Here is a 14,169-nt window from a genome sequence, read left to right on the forward strand (position 1 = left end):
TGCTCCCATGAACATCGGTGTGCAAATATATTTTCAGATATGGGTTTTCAAGTCTTTGGGGGAAATACCCAGTAGAGGGATTGCTGGATCATACGGTAGATCAATTCTTAGTTTTTTAAGGAACCTCCATACTGTTTTCCATAGTGGCTGTACCAATTTGCAGTCCCAACAGTGTATGAAGGTTCCTTTATCTTCGCATCCTCTCCAACATTTGTTATTACTTGTCCTGTTGACTATAGCTATTCTAACAGGTGTAAGACAGTATCTCATTGTGATTTTGATTTGCATTTCCATAATAGCTAGCGATGTTGAGCATCTTTTCAAATATTTGTTGGCCGTTTGTATGTCCTCTAGGGAGAAGTCTGTTCAGGTCCTCGCCCATTTTTTGATTGGATAATTTGCTTTTTTGTTGTTATTGAGTTGTATGAGTTCTTTGTAAGAAGGGAGACATTTTTGAAGGATTCTTTAAGTGTCATTTCTACTTAAGTAAGTTCCTTAATTAACTTTTTGCATTTGAATGAACAAGTATGGTAGTTTATCACCTCTCTCTCCCTTATAAATGAACTCCATCTTGATTTTGACACGTGTGCTGTAATTAGTTAAAGTGACCTCGCCTCCTTCCCCACTTACCTTCTCACTCTACCTCAGTGGTTGGCTGGCGGCAGCACAAAGCATCATTGAAATGTGCACGTTATTCAGCATTTTCACTGTAGTTCATTAATACCTCTGATTTTCTCACACCTACTAGTCTCTACCAGTTGTTTGACCTTCAGCAAGTTAGTTAACCTCTCAGAGCATCACTTTCTTAACTTCTATATTAGAAGAGCAACTCCTGCTTCCCATAGCTAGTATAGAAGAGTGCTGGGCACATAGTATATTTAGGTACTTGATAAATATTCTCTCTGATGATACCTTTCTAGTGATTATCAATTCCTCAAAAATGTTTGTTGAGTGGACACAGGGACATGCTCCTGGCTACCACTAGCCTAATAAAGATATTAAGGAGCTAATTGTACCCTTTAAGATCTTTATCCTCTCTCTTGCCTTCCTTTTAATAAAAACACAACGTGGTGATAAAATAAGGTGAAAAACAACCCTGTGAGGTAAGCATTATTGCTCCCATTTTATAAACTTGGAAACAAAGCTCAGAACGAAGCTATATTAAAGTTCAAGTCATTCTAATTCCTAAGTCCATGTCCTTTAATATTGCACCAAGAGTGATAAGATCCATTCCTTCTTTCATTCTTGCAGTCAGCTCAACAGTTATTGACATGCACTGGGTGCCAGACATAAGACACATTCCAGCCCTCCAAGAACTCACCTTTTTAGTTGAAGGAGATGAAACATGTGCATGAAACTTACAAGGCAGCCTGGTAACACCTCGTTTATCCCTCGCTGGGGAATGAGCTGTTGTAATAAGTGAATTTTACAGATGGAATCACAGAGCTTTAACTCAGAGGGGCCTTAGAGACCTCATTGTACAACCCCATTATTTTAAGGAAAGCAATGCTCAAGGACACTGAGTGACTTGCTCAAGGTGGCTCTATCGAACTATCATAGAACCAAGACTGGAACCTAGTTCTTTTGACTTCCGGCCTGGGACTTTAAAAATACGTTCACCATTTTCTTAAAATAGAGTATGCCTTTCTTTGATTTGTGTCAAATGGACGATTTCTCTGTTACTCTCTTCTGCATATCTTAGGATCATCTTTATAAGCAGCATTATAACACTATGCTAGAATGCAGCAATTCTTTTGAACCTTCAGACATATGTATGTGCTAGTTTGTTCCTTATGCTGTGGCCCCAGACAGTACCCTTTACCCAAACTCATTAGGTCATTTCCAGTCGTTAGACGCATTATTCTGGTTTTCTTTTTATACACGTACACAGATAAAATTGAACAAACTGTAAGAACTTTATAGGTAAACAGACTTTTTATTTGGCTAGTTAGTTTTAGTCCAGTTATTTTATATCTTTGAGCCCATTTCCTTACCTGCAAAATGTGCACAGTCCAAGAACCTATCTTATAGGATTGCCATCCAAGGAATAAAAGGTACCTGGAACTTAATAGGTGCTTAGATCCCTTCTTCCCCTTCCTTTTCTCCAAGTGTTCAAAAAACTCTTAAAAGTTGCATACTTCCTCATTCACAAAGTGCACAGCAATAATGAAATAGAACCAAAATAAGTGTTAGCCATGAAACACAACACCCTCCTGAATAGTAAATCAAAAGTTCCTCCACTCCCAAAAAAACACATATGTCTAGTTTCTTCCTCCCAGGACAATAAAGAAGGCTTTAACACAAAGCATAATTCATATCATCTCCAGATCTTGAGCCATAGCACCTCGTGAAAACTATTAACACATCTCCCACCGCCTACTTTATGAACTCATATAAAAGCAGATCAGGTGAGCCAAGGCCTGGAGAAGGGCCGAAAGTTCCCCAAAACAAGTCTGGGACAGATCCCAAGAGAACCCTCCACTCCTCATAGACAAGGGGAGACAATAGTTCAGGTATTTTTGTGGATTTTGTGCCATTGTCTTAGGACTTTGTTTCTTTTTAAAATGAGCATGTGAGACTCTAAGACTCTAAGATTCTATGAGTGTGTTAGAGATGAAAGAAATGAATATGTGAATGAATGGAGCCAGGATCAAAGCCCCTGTGTTGTGACTGTGACTGTATCTTTGATTCATCTTTTTGCAGACTTACGCCCTTTTGCAGCATCTCCCCAGCCCCCCTTTCTTGGCCTGCATTTGTACCAGATGTACTTGTCCTGAGGAGTCACCCTTTTTCCATATTGAGGCTGCCTTCTGTAGCAAACATACTACCCTGAGTACTTGCTTAAGTGACAGGTATTTTTTAAATTCCCCAAAGTAACACACAGATAGGTCTAATTCCAAGTGCATCCTTGCAGCAGACCAGTGAGCCAATCTTGTCCCCTTTCCCCAGGAAGGTGTTTTGAATTTGTGTCTGCAGTCAGTAAACAGAAATAGCCAAATTCAAGCCCCTGAGCTCTTTAAAAAGCAGAGAAGAGAGGGGAGCTCACATTTATTGAGCACCTGACAGGAGCAACATGTTATCTCTCTTCCAGAGGCAAGTATTATTATGTTCATTCTACAGAAACTGAGATCTGGGTAGGCTGAGACCCTCAGCATACACGTGGCATTGTGGATTCTGGCTCAGGTCCGCCTGCCTTCCACACTACCTTGTACCACTACCCCAGAGTGAATTTATTTGGACTCTTAATTCTTCTGAGATTTAAACTTAACAAATCAGCAGCAGTGTTCTCTAGGTTTAAATGTTGCAAAACCTCATTGGCATTTAATGTGGTTGGGTGTTTGAGTGTATTTTTATGTCTTGCCTGGGGCCTGAATAAAAGTTACAAGCAGCACTGAAGACCAAACCAAAAAGAAAATGTGGGAAACCAACCTTGTAACCTTAGCTGATCTTTAATTATGCTTTAATTGAGGTCCTATGAAGGAGATATAGTAAGACTTATAATAATATCTTGAGTTTATGCAGCATTTTAATTTCCCAAACTCCTTCATATGTATTATAATAACTGCTGCCTTTTACTGAGCCCCAGCTGGGTGCCAGGTATTGTGTGAAGTTCATTACATATACTCTTTTTATTTCTCTCCTCTGCCTTTAAAGGAAGTATTATCCCCTTCTGACAAATGAAGAAACCTAATCTCCCTTGTCCTGTAGAGCAGCACTGGGCAGCCTTTTACCCCAGACTGCAGTCGGGAGGCCAGGCAGGAGGCCTATTCCATTAGAAGCGATAGCTTCTAATTTATAGGTGCTGCTACCTGTGACTAAGGCTAACGTTTAAGTACTTTCTATGTGCCACTGAACCTACTGAGTACTTTACAAGAATTATTCTACTAAATCCTCTTGTAACCCTATGAAGGTAGGTACGACTATTGTCATTGCCATTTGTAAGTGAAAGTAAAGCACAGAGTTTCTGTTAAACTTCCTAAGGTCACAAAGCTAGGCAGGAGTGGAAGTCACATCCAGCCTAGACTGCAATCCTGATCTGATTCAGAACCCATACCCTTTACCTTTCCACATAGTGTCCGGGGACCAGTCACTTAGTCAGATATTCTATATGAAAACATTAACACCTATGTCACTGGATGTATGTCACGTTTAAATAAGATGACAGTTTGCCAAAAGCCAGTGGGTGCTGATAAATGTCTTTTTCGTTCATTTGTTCCTTCCTTTTTTATTTGATCAGTGGCCGGTAAATATTTACTGCTTTATCTTTTAGATGCTTTGATGCAAACATAATACCCACTACCTGTTTTCTACTGCACATCTTTTATATTTAGCAACTGAGAAAACCAGTGCTTTAGGCTGTGTGTTTTAGAGTTAAGACAACCCCCTGGCCCCAGCTAACATCCTTACCATGCCTGCTTTCAAGGCTGTGAATATTCTTTTTTTTTTTTTTTTTTTTTTTAATGTATTGGGGCCACTGTTAGGACTTAGAAGTAGCATGCCTTGAAAAAAAATACTGAATTCTGAATGGGGGCGGGAGAGAAGAGAGGAAGGAAGGAAGGAAGGAAGGAAGGGAAAGGAAGAGAAAGGAAGAGAAAGGAAGAGAAAGGAAGAGAAAGGAAGAGAAAGGAAAAGAAAGGAAGAGAAAGGAAGAGAAAGGAAGAGAAAGGAAAGAAAAGAAAGAGGAGAAAGAAAAAACCTTGCAAGCCACATTGGGAAATTATGGGCAGGGGACTTCTCCACCACCTCTTTTGTAATTTTCTTCATGACTGGTGGACAGAGAGAATCCATGTACAGCTGGCACCTTTTGGACTGTTTAAAAAGTGCCCTAACCTCCCTAAAAGAGAGAGTTAGCAGGCTGGAGGAGAGTTGCTGGCGGCCATCAAAATGATGAAGTGAAATTTCAAATTACATTAGATGTTTGCTTAAGGAACAACAGATGAGGCCCTGTGGATTCTCAAATCCTCTTGGCAACACTGCAAAATGAAAGCATAACCATTTGAAACCCTTCCCCTGGACCCTATGAAGTCTGGGCCGAAAAGATGACCTTTTAACGATAGCTTCCTGCCTCTGAAGGGTTAGAGTGTGTCGAATTTTTCTTTACTAAAGGCCTGGTTTTAATCATTGCCACAGCCAGAAGAAAGAGCTCTTTGCCACACTGTTCACTTTTTAAAATATCTGAGATGTTCTTCCAGTTTACAATCAAGATTTTTTGGATAAGATTCCTGTCCTTTCCCTGGTAATCCTTAGAATATGAACTTTGTCACATTCAACAAGAATTCACTGAGAACCTACTGTGGCCCAGGTCACTTAGGTGGGTGAATTTAATCTTCCCAAAGACCCTGGCACTGAGGCTTTGAGTTCTTTTGTTTGTTTTGTTTTGATTTGTTTTATAGATGAGTAAACTGAGATTCAGAGAGGTTAAGTCATTGTCAAGGTTACACACAACTAGCTAATGGATGAGTAACACTTAGCTCTATGAAGAAGTAAGAAAAGCTGTTTTAGGCAGAGAAATCTGTCTGTGTATGCAAAGACTAACTCTAAGCCCTGTGTTCTTACTATAGTAGAGTCAAGTCTCTAATTAGAAGGAAATGGGACTGTATTCGGTGGGCAATGGAGAACTACAGAAAGTTTCTGAGTAAGACAATGGCAAAATCAGAGCTTTGGGGATATATTGATCCATTAGCTTCTCTTTCTTCCTTTCTAAGTCAGTCACGTTTTATAACCTCAATATTATTTCATCATATTAGAACCATGTAAGTTACCCAAAGAATGAGTACACATTGTTCTGAGGAAAATGAAGCTTAGAAAGGTCATATAAACTGTCCAAGGTCTCAAGCATTAAATGCTCACTCATAGTCCTAGAACTATTTTCCCCTAGGGAACACCACCTCAGCAAACACGCCTCATCTGCAGAAGCCCATACCCCTCTGTAAAGCTCTCTTGATAAAATTAAAATTAGTCCTGGACAGAGGCACAGAGCCGCCCTGGCCTAAGCCGTTCAGTCTTTATCTCCCCTACCCCACCTCCACCCCCCAACTGCAATGGATTCCCTTCGGTCCAGAATCTAAATTTAATTAGTTTTCAAAGAAACCTTTGCTGGTTAAATGGGCTCCCAGCAGAGCACCCTTTGTTTTCAATGTTCAGTGGCTAAAAAAAGGCACATTTCGCACCAAAATGACAGAGTCTGAGGGTGGTGAACTTTTGACACAAGGAGAATAATTCCTTCAAGGGAAAATCTACAGCCACCTGAAGCTCGGCTTGCCTGTGTTTATGCAAATCAGCCCCAGCCCCAGCAGGATATTACTGACTATTATTACAGGGTCCCCTCTCTACCTCCACCCCCAAGGGGCCCTGCTTCTCAACTTAAGTCTTACATTTCCATAACAAAGGCCACCGTCTCCCATTTCATCACTTACTCTCCAAGAACCATATAAAGAGCGAGGCAGCCCCATTGTGGGAGGATTTCACTGGATCCCCTTCTGTGGCCCTCTCTTCTTCTGGTCTCTTCTGAATCTGCTGTTTTTTCCAAGGGAGAGATTAAATCAGTTGCAAGGAGCTGTTTAATTAAACTTTCCCCCTCCCACCTCTAAAATTGCTGGAGACTTTTTTTGACTTCTCTTTGGCAATGCCTAATCACTGTAATTTAGCAGATTCCGTAATTACCTGCCGCACATGGAAGCAGTTTGATTGCTGTTTCTTTGTCCTGCCTATTTCAACCTCAACTGACAGCCGAGTTTACCCTCAGAGAACATCAGGAATATCCTGGCAGGGAGGCAGAGTGATCTTAATTTATAAGCAGCTTTTGAGGGGGCCAGATTTATGGGCAAATGGGCCAAAGGTGTGGGTAATGAGCATTCTAAGGGTGAGAGTCTTCTCTGCTTAGTGACCTCCCGGCTGCAGGTGGAGGCAGGTGCCTGCACCTACCAGGATGGGCCTTGTGCTCCAGGCCTCAGCCATCAACTTCACTGTCACTCTGCTCTCAGTCTACAGCCAGGTGAGTTTTTTATTCCTCAAGCTGCAAACATATACATGTAGGAAGTGCCTAATATCACCATACTGAGATCTTTACATTTATAAAAGTAGCCATTATTTCCTTTTTTTTTTTTAGGCGAGGCAACCCTTGGTTGACTTCACAGATCGCAAGGACCTCGTCAGCTTACAATCCCTTATTTTTTATTTTTTATGCCTACGGCACCTAGTATTCCTAGGTGGTCTCCCATCCAAGTACTAACCAGGCCCGAACCTGCTTAGCTTCCGAGATCAGACAGGATCAGGCTTGTTCAGGGTGACATGGCCACAGGCACCATTATTTCCATTTTGCAGATGAGGAAAGTAAGACTGAGACTTTCCAACTCATAAGTGGCGGCATCTGGATTCAAATCCAGTTGACCTCACACCAAAGCACATGCCACTGAGTCAGTGCTTTCTCCTGGGTGCCTGTCATTATGCTAAGTACCTTTCCATCATTTTCTTATTTGAGCCTTAACAATTTAGTATGTAATTATCGACTATGTTTAATTATTTCCATTAGTTATGAAGAAAATGAGATTCAAAAGGTTATGCAACATGTACAAAGTCACACAGCCAGCACGTGGCAGAGTTGGAATTTGAACCTGTGTGGATCTGATTCCAGAACCTAAGCTATAACCCCCGCACTTTACTCTCTATCTTATTTTATAGTGAGTTGTCATGTATTCTGAGCTATATTTCAAGGCTATGGAATCTATTCTGTCAAGCCCCTTGGAGATTTTTGAACTATTCACACACCATTTTAATTGTTTCAGCTTTCTCACACATTTACATATCCTAGTAGTTGAGAGAGCTGTTACATTAGGAATTAGTGACAGAGTAGTTTTTTTCCTCCCAAGCTAGGAAAAAAAAAAATTCTTTTTGCTTTTTAAAGCATAATGTTGTCCTCTTGAAACTTTCTAGCCAGGCGGGATAGCCTCTGCAACAGGCCTCATTTCTGCCTGGGCCTCCCAATCTCCTTCCAGGAAACCTTTGCAAAGCACACAGCTTCAGCAGTTGGGAAGGCTCCAGCATGCCCAGGGGATGGTCTGTTTGGAGGGCTGCCGAGGAGGGAGATGGTCCCGGCCCCAGACCCTCTGCTTGTTGAGGCAGTAATGGGATGGGCGGTGATAATGGTGACGGCTTCAGAGAAAGCAGTATTCCCAACACAGGACTCTGTTTTTAGATGGCAGCAACCAATGGGCAAGGAGATATGGGTTTGGTGCTCTTCTGGGAGACGCTTCAGGGATCCCAGCAAGAGAGCTGGAGAGGGGCACAACACACCCTCTAGGTGTCAGGAAGTTGGAAATGAAAGCTTTGGCTATTACTGAGGGTTGCTTTGAATTAAGGGTGATGAAAACAGAGAGCAGAACTTTTTTCTTCCTTCTGGAATGGATGGGTGAGAGTGGGGCCTCATTGGGAGCCAACTGTCTAACAGGTTCAGTGCTTTGACGTGGTTGCCAACTTGAAGGACATTGATAGCAGAAGTCGGCAAAAAAAAACCCAAAAAAACAAAAAAACTTTACACACATCTTCTAAGCCTTAAAAATGCAGAGCCCTTTGCCTCGGCACTGGAGTGCATAAGTATCTGTCTTGTGTATCTATCTAGTCTAGTGAGCACTTGGGAGACACTGATACCTCCTATATTTTGGGTAAAAGCTTGTATAAGAAAAACCATATTAGTTACTATTCAAATTCCATTCCTTCCCCGAAGATATCTCTCATTATTTTTGATCTGTATAAATTTTTTCTCCATTTACATTCTTTACCCTACAATAGTCTAATGTTTCTTTACACCTGCTTAATTTCTTTAATAGAATACTGAGAGGAAGTGGTGTAGATCCAGTTACTTTCCTTACAAATTTTGTTTGCTTTTTTCTAATGTAAAAGTAATACATCATTGGTTCTTTGAGAATAAACTGGAATAAATTCCTATGCAATCCCTGTAGACAAAGTGAATATATCAGTAAAAAAATGGCCCACAGAAGCTAGCAAACTACTTCGACTTTAAATCAATTCCTATGCTAGTAGCCACAATGCACACAAGCAAATAATTCATCAGAAACAAGCTGCAAGCATTCAGCAAAATAATCCATGTGAAAGAATTCAAATATCATGCTCACACATAGACTAAAAGCAAATGCTTCCCTGAATATTAGTACACTATAACAAGAAAAAATTGAATGGTTTATAAAAAAAACGTTTTGGTGAACAGCAGTGCTTTATAACAAGCAGCAAAAATGTACAATATCATAAAGATTTTAATCCTTATCCTCCAAACCTAGAAAAATCATCATTTGCAAAGCCAGGTAAATCAGCATTTCCAAAGCCTTCAAAAGCCCATGTCATTGATGGATTCCAGATGATTCTCCTAATCACTGGCGTTGACCACATTAGAAAGCAAGTTATCTTGATCTGTAAAATACCACCCTGAAGCTCTGTTTACTGTGTTCTTTCTCAAAGTGTAACATTAAAATCAAACCTAGCGTTAAAGCTATGCCTCTATGACTTAAAAAAAAACCAACAACAACAACAAAAACAAGCCCCCCCCCAAAAAAAACCTTTTATTCATGATTATTCTTCGGTGAAAATAATATGTATCTTAAATTTTTAAAGTTAATGTTAGTAAAATGTTTGCAATAAAAAAATAACTGTCCCTTGCCCCAGCGCTCCGCACATCCAAGTCCCACTCTCCAACAGACAAGTCTGATCTCTTCTAGGTGTTTCCACTGCTATTTACCTCCCACATTTCTAAATAACGTGAGTATGCTGTTATTTCTTCTTTTATCAATTTTAGACATTATCTTTTGACTTACTGCAATGGAAGAATTCCCACTCTACCTACACTGTTTCTTTCCCTCTCTCTACAACTCGAACATAATTGTTATAATTATTTTGGTTAAATACATAGTCATTGGTTATATAATTATGATTATATAAAATATGGACCTTTTGGTTTGGTTTCTGGTTTTCTGTTCCTCAGCCAAGTAGCACACTATAACTGTCCTTCCTTTCTTAAACATGCCTGTATTTTTCTCGGAGTTGTTCATCGCCTTTCTTTTATTTCCTTATTCGAAAAATTACAAACGATGCAGTGTGGCTAGAACAGGATCCTTAATATAAGGGGTATGGTGACAGATGAGTCTGTGAGAGAGGCTGGATCTTAAAGCAACTTGACCGACAGGCTAAGGACCACGGAATTTATCTTGAGGGTATCAAGGAGCCATGGAAGGCCTTGAAGCAGGAAAATGACATTCTGGGGCGTTCCTCTGATAGCTATGTGAGAGAACAACATGGAAAAAGTTTTCAAACTGACATGGAAGTGGGATTGAAAGTATGTGCATTCTCACCATCTTTCCAACATAACTAGTGCCATCTTTAGGCAATTCCCACACCTAAGCTATAACCCCCGCACTTTACTCTCTATCTTATTTTATAGTGAGTTGTCATGTATTCTGAGCTATATTTCAAGGCTATGGAATCTATTCTGTCAAGCCCCTTGGAGATTTTTGAACTATTCACACACCATTTTAATTGTTTCAGCTTTCTCACACATTTACATATCCTAGTAGTTGAGAGAGCTGTTACATTAGGAATTAGTGACAGAGTAGTTTTTTTCCTCCCAAGCTAGGAAAAAAAAAAATTCTTTTTGCTTTTTAAAGCATAATGTTGTCCTCTTGAAACTTTCTAGCCAGGCGGGATAGCCTCTGCAACAGGCCTCATTTCTGCCTGGGCCTCCCAATCTCCTTCCAGGAAACCTTTGCAAAGCACACAGCTTCAGCAGTTGGGAAGGCTCCAGCATGCCCAGGGGATGGTCTGTTTGGAGGGCTGCCGAGGAGGGAGATGGTCCCGGCCCCAGACCCTCTGCTTGTTGAGGCAGTAATGGGGTGGGCGGTGATAATGGTGACGGCTTCAGAGAAAGCAGTATTCCCAACACAGGACTCTGTTTTTAGATGGCAGCAACCAATGGGCAAGGAGATGTGGGTTTGGTGCTCTTCTGGGAGACGCTTCAGGGATCCCAGCAAGAGAGCTGGAGAGGGGCACAATACACCCTCTAGGTGTCAGGAAGTTGGAAATGAAAGCTTTGGCTATTACTGAGGGTTGCTTTGAATTAAGGGTGATGAAAACAGAGAGCAGAACTTTTTTCTTCCTTCTGGAATGGATGGGTGAGAGTAGGGCCTCATTGGGAGCCAACTGTCTAACAGGTTCAGTGCTTTGACGTGGTTGCCAACTTGAAGGACGTTGATAGCAGAAGTCGGCAAAAAAACCCCCAAAAAACAAAAAAACTTTACACACATCTTCTAAGCCTTAAAAATGCAGAGCCCTTTGCCTCGGCACTGGAGTGCATAAGTATCTGTCTTGTGTATCTATCTAGTCTAGTGAGCACTTGGGAGACACTGATACCTCCTATATTTTGGGTAAAAGCTTGTATAAGAAAAACCATATTAGTTACTATTCAAATTCCATTCCTTCTCCGAAGATATCTCTCATTATTTTTGATCTGTATAAATTTTTTCTCCATTTACATTCTTTACCCTACAATAGTCTAATGTTTCTTTACACCTGCTTAATTTCTTTAATAGAATACTGAGAGGAAGTGGTGTAGATCCAGTTACTTTCCTTACAAATTTTGTTTGCTTTTTTCTAATGTAAAAGTAATACATCATTGGTTCTTTGAGAATAAACTGGAATAAATTCCTATGCAATCCCTGTAGACAAAGTGAATATATCAGTAAAAAAATGGCCCACAGAAGCTAGCAAACTACTTCGACTTTAAATCAATTCCTATGCTAGTAGCCACAATGCACACAAGCAAATAATTCATCAGAAACAAGCTGCAAGCATTCAGCAAAATAATCCATGTGAAAGAATTCAAATATCATGCTCACACATAGACTAAAAGCAAATGCTTCCCTGAATATTAGTACACTATAACAAGAAAAAATTGAATGGTTTATAAAAAAAACGTTTTGGTGAACAGCAGTGCTTTATAACAAGCAGCAAAAATGTACAATATCATAAAGATTTTAATCCTTATCCTCCAAACCTAGAAAAATCATCATTTGCAAAGCCAGGTAAATCAGCATTTCCAAAGCCTTCAAAAGCCCATGTCATTGATGGATTCCAGATGATTCTCCTAATCACTGGTGTTGACCACATTAGAAAGCAAGTTATCTTGATCTGTAAAATACCACCCTGAAGCTCTGTTTACTGTGTTCTTTCTCAAAGTGTAACATTAAAATCAAACCTAGCGTTAAAGCTATGCCTCTATGACTTAAAAAAAAACCAACAACAACAACAAAAACAAGCCCCCCCCAAAAAAAACCTTTTATTCATGATTATTCTTCGGTGAAAATAATATGTATCTTAAATTTTTAAAGTTAATGTTAGTAAAATGTTTGCAATAAAAAAATAACTGTCCCTTGCCCCAGCGCTCCGCACATCCAAGTCCCACTCTCCAACAGACAAGTCTGATCTCTTCTAGGTGTTTCCACTGCTATTTACCTCCCACATTTCTAAATAACGTGAGTATGCTGTTATTTCTTCTTTTATCAATTTTAGACATTATCTTTTGACTTACTGCAATGGAAGAATTCCCACTCTACCTACACTGTTTCTTTCCCTCTCTCTACAACTCGAACATAATTGTTATAATTATTTTGGTTAAATACATAGTCATTGGTTATATAATTATGATTATATAAAATATGGACCTTTTGGTTTGGTTTCTGGTTTTCTGTTCCTCAGCCAAGTAGCACACTATAACTGTCCTTCCTTTCTTAAACATGCCTGTATTTTTCTCGGAGTTGTTCATCGCCTTTCTTTTATTTCCTTATTCGAAAAATTACAAACGATTCAGTGTGGCTAGAACAGGATCCTTAATATAAGGGGTATGGTGACAGATGAGTCTGTGAGAGAGGCTGGATCTTAAAGCAACTTGACCGACAGGCTAAGGACCACGGAATTTATCTTGAGGGTATCAAGGAGCCATGGAAGGCCTTGAAGCAGGAAAATGACATTCTGGGGCGTTCCTCTGATAGCTATGTGAGAGAACAACATGGAAAAAGTTTTCAAACTGACATGGAAGTGGGATTGAAAGTATGTGCATTCTCACCATCTTTCCAACATAACTAGTGCCATCTTTAGGCAATTCCCACACTTGGATAGGTGTTTGTCAAGCTGCTAACAGATTCCAGATCTCCTACATTTTCCTACTCCACAAATATCAATACATTTTAAGGGAGGATAAAAAATTATCTTTCTGGCTGCCCCCAATTGGAAATCCCAAGATTCACTTGGAGCTATCCAATTACTAAGTGATCCAGGTTGTGGGTAACAAGAAAACTATTTCTCCCCACTTCTCCTTCCCTGGCACTTTTTTTTTTTTTAAGTAAAAATAGCTAAAATGCTGTTGGATAAAATTTGTGCACCACTCATCACCAATGAATTAGAATTTACACCCAAAATGTAGCATTTAAGCTGAAATAACACACAGCTAGGTACTTTTTTGCTTTTTGTTTGGTTTTGTTGAGAGAGTAAGAAAGAAAGGCTGGAAATTTTCAAAAGAGTCCAGAGTAAGATTTGGAAGGTTACTCAAATAAGAATAGGAACTAGACATTGTATCAGTGGCAATGAGTACGGAATTATTTTAATTTTGCGAAATCACAGCTTTGCCATCTTCACCCGTGCAGGTGAACCATGTGATTAGCATTCGTAAAGAAGAACCCCCGCTGTGATGAGTAATCAAGGGATGTCCAGATTTCTGAGAGTAACTCACCTATTGCCTCTGTAATATGCAGAGTGATAGAATTTGCTTGTCAAGTTATTTCCGTTTTATTAGTATAGTTATACATTGCTATTTATGCAAAAAGATTTTTTTAAAAAGGTTTCTGCTGCTTTTACTTACAATTGAGAAATTCAGCTCATAAGGAAATCTTCACCAGGCTATGCAGTGGTATACAGCTATCTGTTAGGTCCAAACATTATCATCATCATAATACCTATCACTAATTGAGCTCCTGCTATGTACCAGGCACTGTCCAAGCATCTTCACTAGCATTACTTCCTTTGATCTTCACTGCAGTCTTATAAAATATAATTACTTGTTCTTATTTTGCAGTATAGGAGAGAAAGTGGGACTTGCCTCAAGGCATACTGTTG

General features: G+C 39.8%; 1 protein-coding gene and 1 pseudogene across 1 annotated transcript in view; one reads left to right on the forward strand and one right to left on the reverse strand.

Moving 5' to 3' along the window:
- The window catches only part of TENM4 (teneurin transmembrane protein 4), a 375,350-nt gene that overhangs the window by 107,355 nt on the left and 253,826 nt on the right, over positions 1-14,169 (forward strand). The window lies entirely within an intron of this gene.
- Positions 7,184-7,302, reverse strand: LOC111744812 (annotated as a pseudogene).

This window comes from Pteropus vampyrus, unplaced genomic scaffold (assembly GCF_000151845.1).
Source record: "Pteropus vampyrus isolate Shadow unplaced genomic scaffold, Pvam_2.0 Scaffold141, whole genome shotgun sequence".
Classification (NCBI taxonomy): domain Eukaryota; kingdom Metazoa; phylum Chordata; class Mammalia; order Chiroptera; family Pteropodidae; genus Pteropus; species Pteropus vampyrus.